Consider the following 7,298-nt stretch of genomic DNA (forward strand, 5'->3'; position numbering starts at 1 on the left):
TGGTAATGGGAGGGAAGTGGGGAGGGGTGGGAGGGGGGCTGGACTGGGAGTAAGAAAGGAGAAAACTGTATTTGAACAATGATTAAAATAAAATTTTAAAAAAAGGAAAAAGGCTGTTAGCTAACTTCTTTCTTTCTTTCTTCTCTCTTTCTTCTCTTCATCTTTCTTTCTTTGTTATTAAGAGAAGGAAGCTTCTCTGATTGCCTTTACAGCCACTTTTAAATTATCTGTACTTGGATATTAGTAACTAGAAGCTCTGAGAAGGTATCAGCACTAAGTATACAACTTCCTGAGACTGAGTAAACATCAGGTTGCTCCATAATAATTGTTTTTGGATCTGCTGTTGTTAAGTGCTTCTAACCCAAGTGGTTTCATTGGGAAACATGCTCATAAAGACTGAGTGTTATAATTATAATTTATAATTTAAGTATAATTAAAACAAATTATTATGTTATTTACCTTAACTGAAGTAAGAGCAGTAAGATGGGTCTTCTGTGTTCACTATTGCTCAGCCATGTAGTAGAAACAGCAGTGCACAAGGAGCCAGTGTCCATCATGTGCTTCTCCTCCTCTTCTGTTTGTTTAGCCATGGGCAAGCCATTAAACTTCTCCAGGCCTCAGTTTCCACACTAAGCAGAGTGGGGGTAGGGCAAGGACTGAGTCATACAGTCCTGTAGGTCCTTCAGCTCTGAGGGTCTCTGAGGCTCTGATTCATTTGGGGATTTCAATTGTGAAGCCTGATACCAATAACAGTTTTGAGTGAGGAGAGCTGGTTGCTGATTGAAGGTGTAGGAAACCAGGCCTTGGGAGCAAAAGGTTAAAAGGGCAGAGTTTCTATGGCCTCAGGAAGAGAATACTGAGTGCTAGCCTCAGCTATGACAGTAGCATAAGCACCTGAGGTCAGAAGATCTGGGTTCAAGTTTCTCCCATTGGATTCCCCAGATCCTACCCTCACCCCAGAAGCCATTCCCCACACAGCAGCCAGAGTGATTATTTCAAAACATAAATTAGGTCATGTCATCCTCCTGCTTAAACCCTTTGTTGACTTCCTATTGCACTTCCATTGCTCATTAGTGTACTAGCAAATGATTAACAGGCTTTCTTGGAAGGGAGGAGGGCACCTGGGAGGAGGGAAGAGAGCCTTGATTTGTAACATCTGTCAGTTTTCGTGGTGTAAATATTCCCACTAAGTCTAATCTCAAGGCACCAACTTGGTGTTTTAACATCTCATAAAATTCATGAAAACTCAACAGTTGACTTTAGTGAGCTGAAATGCGCCAGACCCAGCATACCGCTGCTTAAAATGTAGCTTCTTACTGTGGCCCTTGTCGCCCAGCATGGTCTGCTTAGCTCAGTCTGCCATAACAAAATACTATAGACTGAGTGGCTTTAAGAATAGAAATTAGTTTTCTCAAAGTTCTGGAGGCTGGAAGTCCCGGATCAAGGCCTGGCCAGTTCAGTTCTTGGTAAGGACTGTCTCCTCGGCTGGCAGAGGGCTGCCTTCTCACTGTGTCTTCATTCGGTGGAAGGAGGTCTCTGGTGTCTCTTCTTATAAGAACACTAATGTTCCTGTGTTAGGGTCACAACCTGATAGCCTCATTTACCTATAATTTCTTCTGTAAAGGTCCTATCTCTAAATACAGTCACATTGGGGGTTAGAACTCCAGTGTATGGATTTGGAGGGCATACAGTCTAGTCCACAACATCTGCCTACCTCATCAACCTCTGATCACATCATTGCTGCTACACTTCTGGGAGCCCTCAAATATGCCAACTCTGATCCCACCTAAAGGCCTTCTTACTTGCTGTTTGTTCCCCTATCTAGAACTTTTTTCTCCAGATTCTGACCGGTTACTGTTTGTCAATCTGGTCTTACCTTGAATATCTTAGAGAAGCTTCACCTGACCACCTAACACTAAAATAGAGCCCCCCCCCCATCACATCTCACCACTCCATTTATTTCCTTCATAGCCCTTACTACTACCTGAAATGATCTTGCTCATTATCTTTTAACTTATTTATTTTCTATTTCACCATGTAAACTGCAAGGGAACAGGCACTTAGAACAGAGCCTGGCACATAGCATGTGCTCAATAAATGTTTGTTGAATAAATACATGAATAACAGGGCAAGAACAAATCATTTCTGTTGCAAGATGGAGGTATTTAAGCATTAGGGAAAACCCTAATTCAGTTCTGACGATTTATAAAATTGGTGTCAGAGATTTTTTTAAAGTTGAATAGTTTTATTTTGATGTGGAGATAAGTGTGGATAGACCTCTTCAGACAAAATTTATGGCCAGTCTTTTCTTCACAATGAACTACTTGAAAGACCACTGAGCCAGGAAGAAGGAAGAAGAGAAAGAAAGAAAAAAGAAAGAGGCAATTGGCTCATTCATTTTTCTAAGGGCTATGGGAAGAGAAGAGGACCAAAGGAAGAATGGAGAAGGGAATCGGACCCTGAGTCCCCATGCTGACCCTTACATGCACGATTCTGTCTAATACTCAGGGTTCATCTAATCAAAAGATCCTGTGGATGTATGTTATACCCACTCTTAAAAATGGGTGAAACTAGGCTCTGGGATATTAAACAAGTTGCTAACTAGCAGAGCCAAGTTTTAAACCTTCACTGACTATACACCTTTTGTGAAGGCAGCAGGCTGGTGGGAGGGTGTCTTTCAGGGAAAACTCCCTGAGCAAAGAAACCACGGAAGTATTGATGACAGATGCCTAGTACATAGTTGTTGTAGGAACTTCCTTTCTTACTTTCACTGGGGTGCATGAAGGGACACATTTTATAGTCTTGACTCCTTGAAAGTAAAGGGTTTGATGGAGCATCATTAGAGTGGGGACAATGCAGTTCATTGATCCCTGTATCAGGAAGAAGGACCAGGATTCCTGAAAAGTTTTATAGTGGTTTCTTTAATCAGGACAAGATTCTATTTGGTAGCTTCTGTGTGTATTACAACCACCGTGTTGGAATTACACAATGGTGGTATTCCCAGTCTTGGGAGAAATGGCTGCCTAGTTTGGGTGTTAGGGCGGGGCTATTGGTGCAATAGAACTGAGTGCAAGAGAGAGGATGGGTTTAATTTCCAGGGGCTTCCCCTCAGAGGCCTCAGAGAAACTGCCACCATGCAGGGAACTGAAGATCTGCCCTAACAAACCAGGCTGAAGATTCCACAGGGCAGGGGCAGAGTGTGGTGGGAGGAGTCTTGGGTATATACTAGGAAGGAAAACCTTCTAGTTTTATCAGTGCTACTTGAACTTTAACAAGCAAACAAAGCACTTGGGGATCTATCTGTTGCAGTAGAGGATTCAAACTCAGCAGGTGTGGGTGGGGCCTGAGAGTTGCCATCCTAATGAGGTTCCAGGTGCTGCTGCTGCTCTGTGAACCAGACCATTGCAAACTCTGCACTCACTTTGGACAACCTACCTCAGCATCAGTGTGACCTGGGAGCTGGTTAGAAGTGCAGAATCTCAGACTCCACCCAGACCTGTTGAATCGGCATTAGCAGTGTCACATATAACCCAGGTAACTCAGATGTACATCCAAGTTTAGGAAACACTGCTCTGAAAAATGAGAACTGCCAGTCATACTCTGGGGTGAGGGCATGTAGTGTGCTGAATGATGCTCCGTGTCCCCCCACCCCCAGAAGATTTGTCCATATCTAAATCCCTGGAACCTGTGAATGTGACTTGATTTGGAAAAAGTGTTTTTGCAGATGAAACTAAGGATCTCGAGATCATCCTGTATTGCCTGGATGGGCCCCAATCAAATGATAAATGTTCTTATGAAAGAAAGGCAGAGGCCAATTTGAGGAGAAGGCAGCATGATCACAGAGGCAGAGATTAGAGGGACGTGATAGCCAAGGGTACCAAGAAGAAGCTGGAGAGGAAGGATTCTCCTCTAGAGGCTCCAAGAGGGGGCAGCCATGCTGTTGCCTTGATTTCAGACTCTGGTCTTCAGAACAATGAGAGAATCCATTTCTCATACTTGAAGACTCCCACTTTGTTATGGCAGTTTGAGTAAACTGATTCATGGAGGAAATACCACACTTCATCTAAGTAAGAGCCTATGGTGTTAAGGGGGGTGGGGTGGGTACTTCAGCTTCACCAGCTCAGAATAAAAGGGCTCATGAAACCACTGAACCACTGACCTTTGCTCTGAGCAATTCAGAAAGGGACTGGGGATTGTGAGAGAATAAGTAAGGGGACAACAGAGGTCTAGAAAGACTATGGGAAATATGAAAAATATAGCTGGTAGATCTGGAGAGGAAGAAGAAAGAGAAAGACAAAAAGCAAACACACACCAGATCTACAGGGAGAGAGCAGCAGGTCTGGGGCCAGGAGACTGGACAGGGTTCCCTGAGCACTGGATCAGAGGCAAACTGAGGGGCACTGTGTAAGGAACAGGCTACCAAGAAGACTCATGTGGAAGGACTTGCAAAAGATCTAGAGAAGTAGCAATACAGGCTACTGAAAGAGACTAGAATGAGACCTAAGAAGGAGAACCAGGAATAATTGCATTGAAATAGGATGAAAGGTGCTGTTTTGATTTATTCGGAAATGTATTAAACTTGCAAATATGCATAGTGTTACCTTTCCTGGTCATTGGTGTAATCAAGTGTGATCATTGAGCACAAAATACCATGTATTTGTGATCCTATGGACATGGCTGATTATTACTCTGAGAGTTTGAAAGTTGACTTCTTTGATGTGTGTTCCATAGGACCAACTTTGTGGCCCCCATTAGAAAGTGTTGAAATCCTCACTACTTGATTGTAGACAGGGTGTCAACTCATAGACTTGTAGAGTCTCAAGTTGCAGGCAGAGTCCTAAGGTATATCTAGTCCAACTCCTGATGAGTATGAGCACCCTCTCCAGTAACAATGACTGAAAGATTATCCAGCTCCCGCTGCCTGGCTCTGTTTTTTTTTTGTTCTAAATGCATAGCCAGTTTATTCATTGTCTTAGGCTTATTTAGCAGCATTTAGTAGATTGCAAAGACCATGTTTGAGAATGTATACATGTGACACCAATTATTCTTGTGAATTTAATAGAACTTGCTCTTCTTAGTGGCTCAAAGATTCTTCCATTCTTCATCCACCAAAAATTTATTGAGTTCATGTTGTGTGTCAGACACTGAGATGAATAAAAACATGGATGAATAAAAAACATGGATGGCTAGAGAAAATAGATTGATCAATTGACTTTGACTCCTTAATATAGTCAAATCAAATAACTGGTTTGACCCACCCTGGGCTGGTGAATAAAGAGACAGCCCAAAGTCCCCAGTCCTTGTTTTCAAACTTATTTTCATGCTTGAGTGGCCAGTCAGGGCTAAGATAGGAGCAAAAATTCACCAGTTTTCTTAATACCTGATTTTCTACCCCCACCCCCAATTTTAATACCTATACCAATTAAAATGTATAGTCACTTATCATTATACTATATTTGATGTTACAAAGGATCAAATACCACTTTTAGTTAGATCATAGACATTGTAATAAGATGGGAGGTTCGCCCTGGCTGGCATAGCTCAATGGATTGAGCACGGGCTGCGAACCAAAGCATCGCAGGTTCGATTCCCAGTCAGGGCACATGCCTGGGTTGCAGGCCATGGCCCCCAGCAACCGCACATTGATGTCTGTCTGTCTGTCTGTCTGTCTCTCTCTCCCTTCGTTCTCTAAAAGTAAATAAATAAAATCTTAAAAAAAAGACAGGGGGTTCAAATTTCTAGCTAAGTGGGTAGGGCAAGTTACTCTTGAAGAATCAGTTTTATCACTTGCAAAATGGGGAATACTCTCTACCCTGCAAGATTGCTGTGAGGTTTAAATGAGATAACCTGGTTCATGGTAAGTACTTGGTGAGTGAACAGCTGTCAGTTGTGGTACCCTAATGATTTACAACAATTCCTTCCTCTTCACACTTTCCTCAAGGACCACACACAAGGTTATGTCAGCCACTCCTGCGTTATCTTGGGCAGGGATTTCTGCTAAGTGGGAGTTCACTTCTGGTTTTTTTTTTGGTAGTTTCTAGAGCTTTGTGAGTAGTAAAAGCAACAAACTGCATTTTGGGAAGGTGGAAAGCCTGTCAGAGAGAAAGTGTTGGGGGCCAGGGAGAGTGTTAATTTCAGCAGGGAATGAAAGTAACTGTTAAGCTCTTAGTGATCCAGTTGGTTTGAGTATGAAACCAAGGCCACTCAGGAAAAAAAAAAAGATTATTTGCTTCAGCGAATCCATTGGCTTGCTCACAAGTTCAAATAGGGCATAAAGTGACTATCTGTGAATGAACTGTGTTCCATAAACTTACTCATGCCCCTGCAACAGTAAGTGAGAGCATATGCAGACATTTTAGCACTTGGGGGCCGACAGTCTGCCAGTTGACACACACTGGATGCCCAGATCATCTGTTCAGTGACCAAATTGCATGTTTGACCTGAAAATGAGATTGTCTTGTATACTTAATTTGTGATTAGGGCTTAGATACAAAGGGAAAAAATGGTGTTATGTATATGAAGCAAAATAATAACAGAACAAAAGCATTGGAAATGACTTAAAGCACCTCTAGTGGAATCATATTTATGGATGGATCTACTGAGGTCCACACTAGGGAAAGGACACAGCCTGTTTTTGTATTGGCATTTTCTAGATACAACCGTGTCAACCTTCCATTTTACTTTGACCCTATAGACATAGGCCTTGGGTACATAGAAACATATAAAAGGCAGTAGGTGTTCCAAGGGAATTGGATAGGTGAAGTACATTGATCTAGTCTGATTTTCTCTAGTATGCAGCTCCAGCCAGAACAACATATGCAATGTGTTAATAATAATTGAGTGATTTAACCTGAATACAAGAAATCTAAAATCCTGGCCTTGCTTTCAGGTGTCTGAATTATTTAGATGATTGTCTATACACCTGACTACAGAAATATCCAGGCACACAGGCATATTTGCATGTACTTTTGGGCCTAGAGATGATTTAAGTAATTTTAAGTTCAAATATTTCCTTCTTTACTAATGTCCATCCTTGAATTCTTAGAATACCTGCCTCTTCTTTACTTGGTTTCTAGGGCTAGTTGAGAGTGTCTATGAACAAGACTGTCTGTTCAGTACTGATCTTGAGAGTAAATATGGGAAGGATTGCAAAAGAAAGAAAAGAGCTCTAAAGGAGCTTACACTTTCATTTTATGCTCAGCTGTTGTCCTATGGCCAAATGGTAAGATGAAAAGAATATTCAAATGTTGTGGTGGCGGTTGACTCAATGGCAAACACTTACATTTTGAAAATGAGTT

This window comes from Phyllostomus discolor, chromosome 1, assembly GCF_004126475.2.
Source record: "Phyllostomus discolor isolate MPI-MPIP mPhyDis1 chromosome 1, mPhyDis1.pri.v3, whole genome shotgun sequence".
Lineage (NCBI taxonomy): Eukaryota > Metazoa > Chordata > Mammalia > Chiroptera > Phyllostomidae > Phyllostomus > Phyllostomus discolor.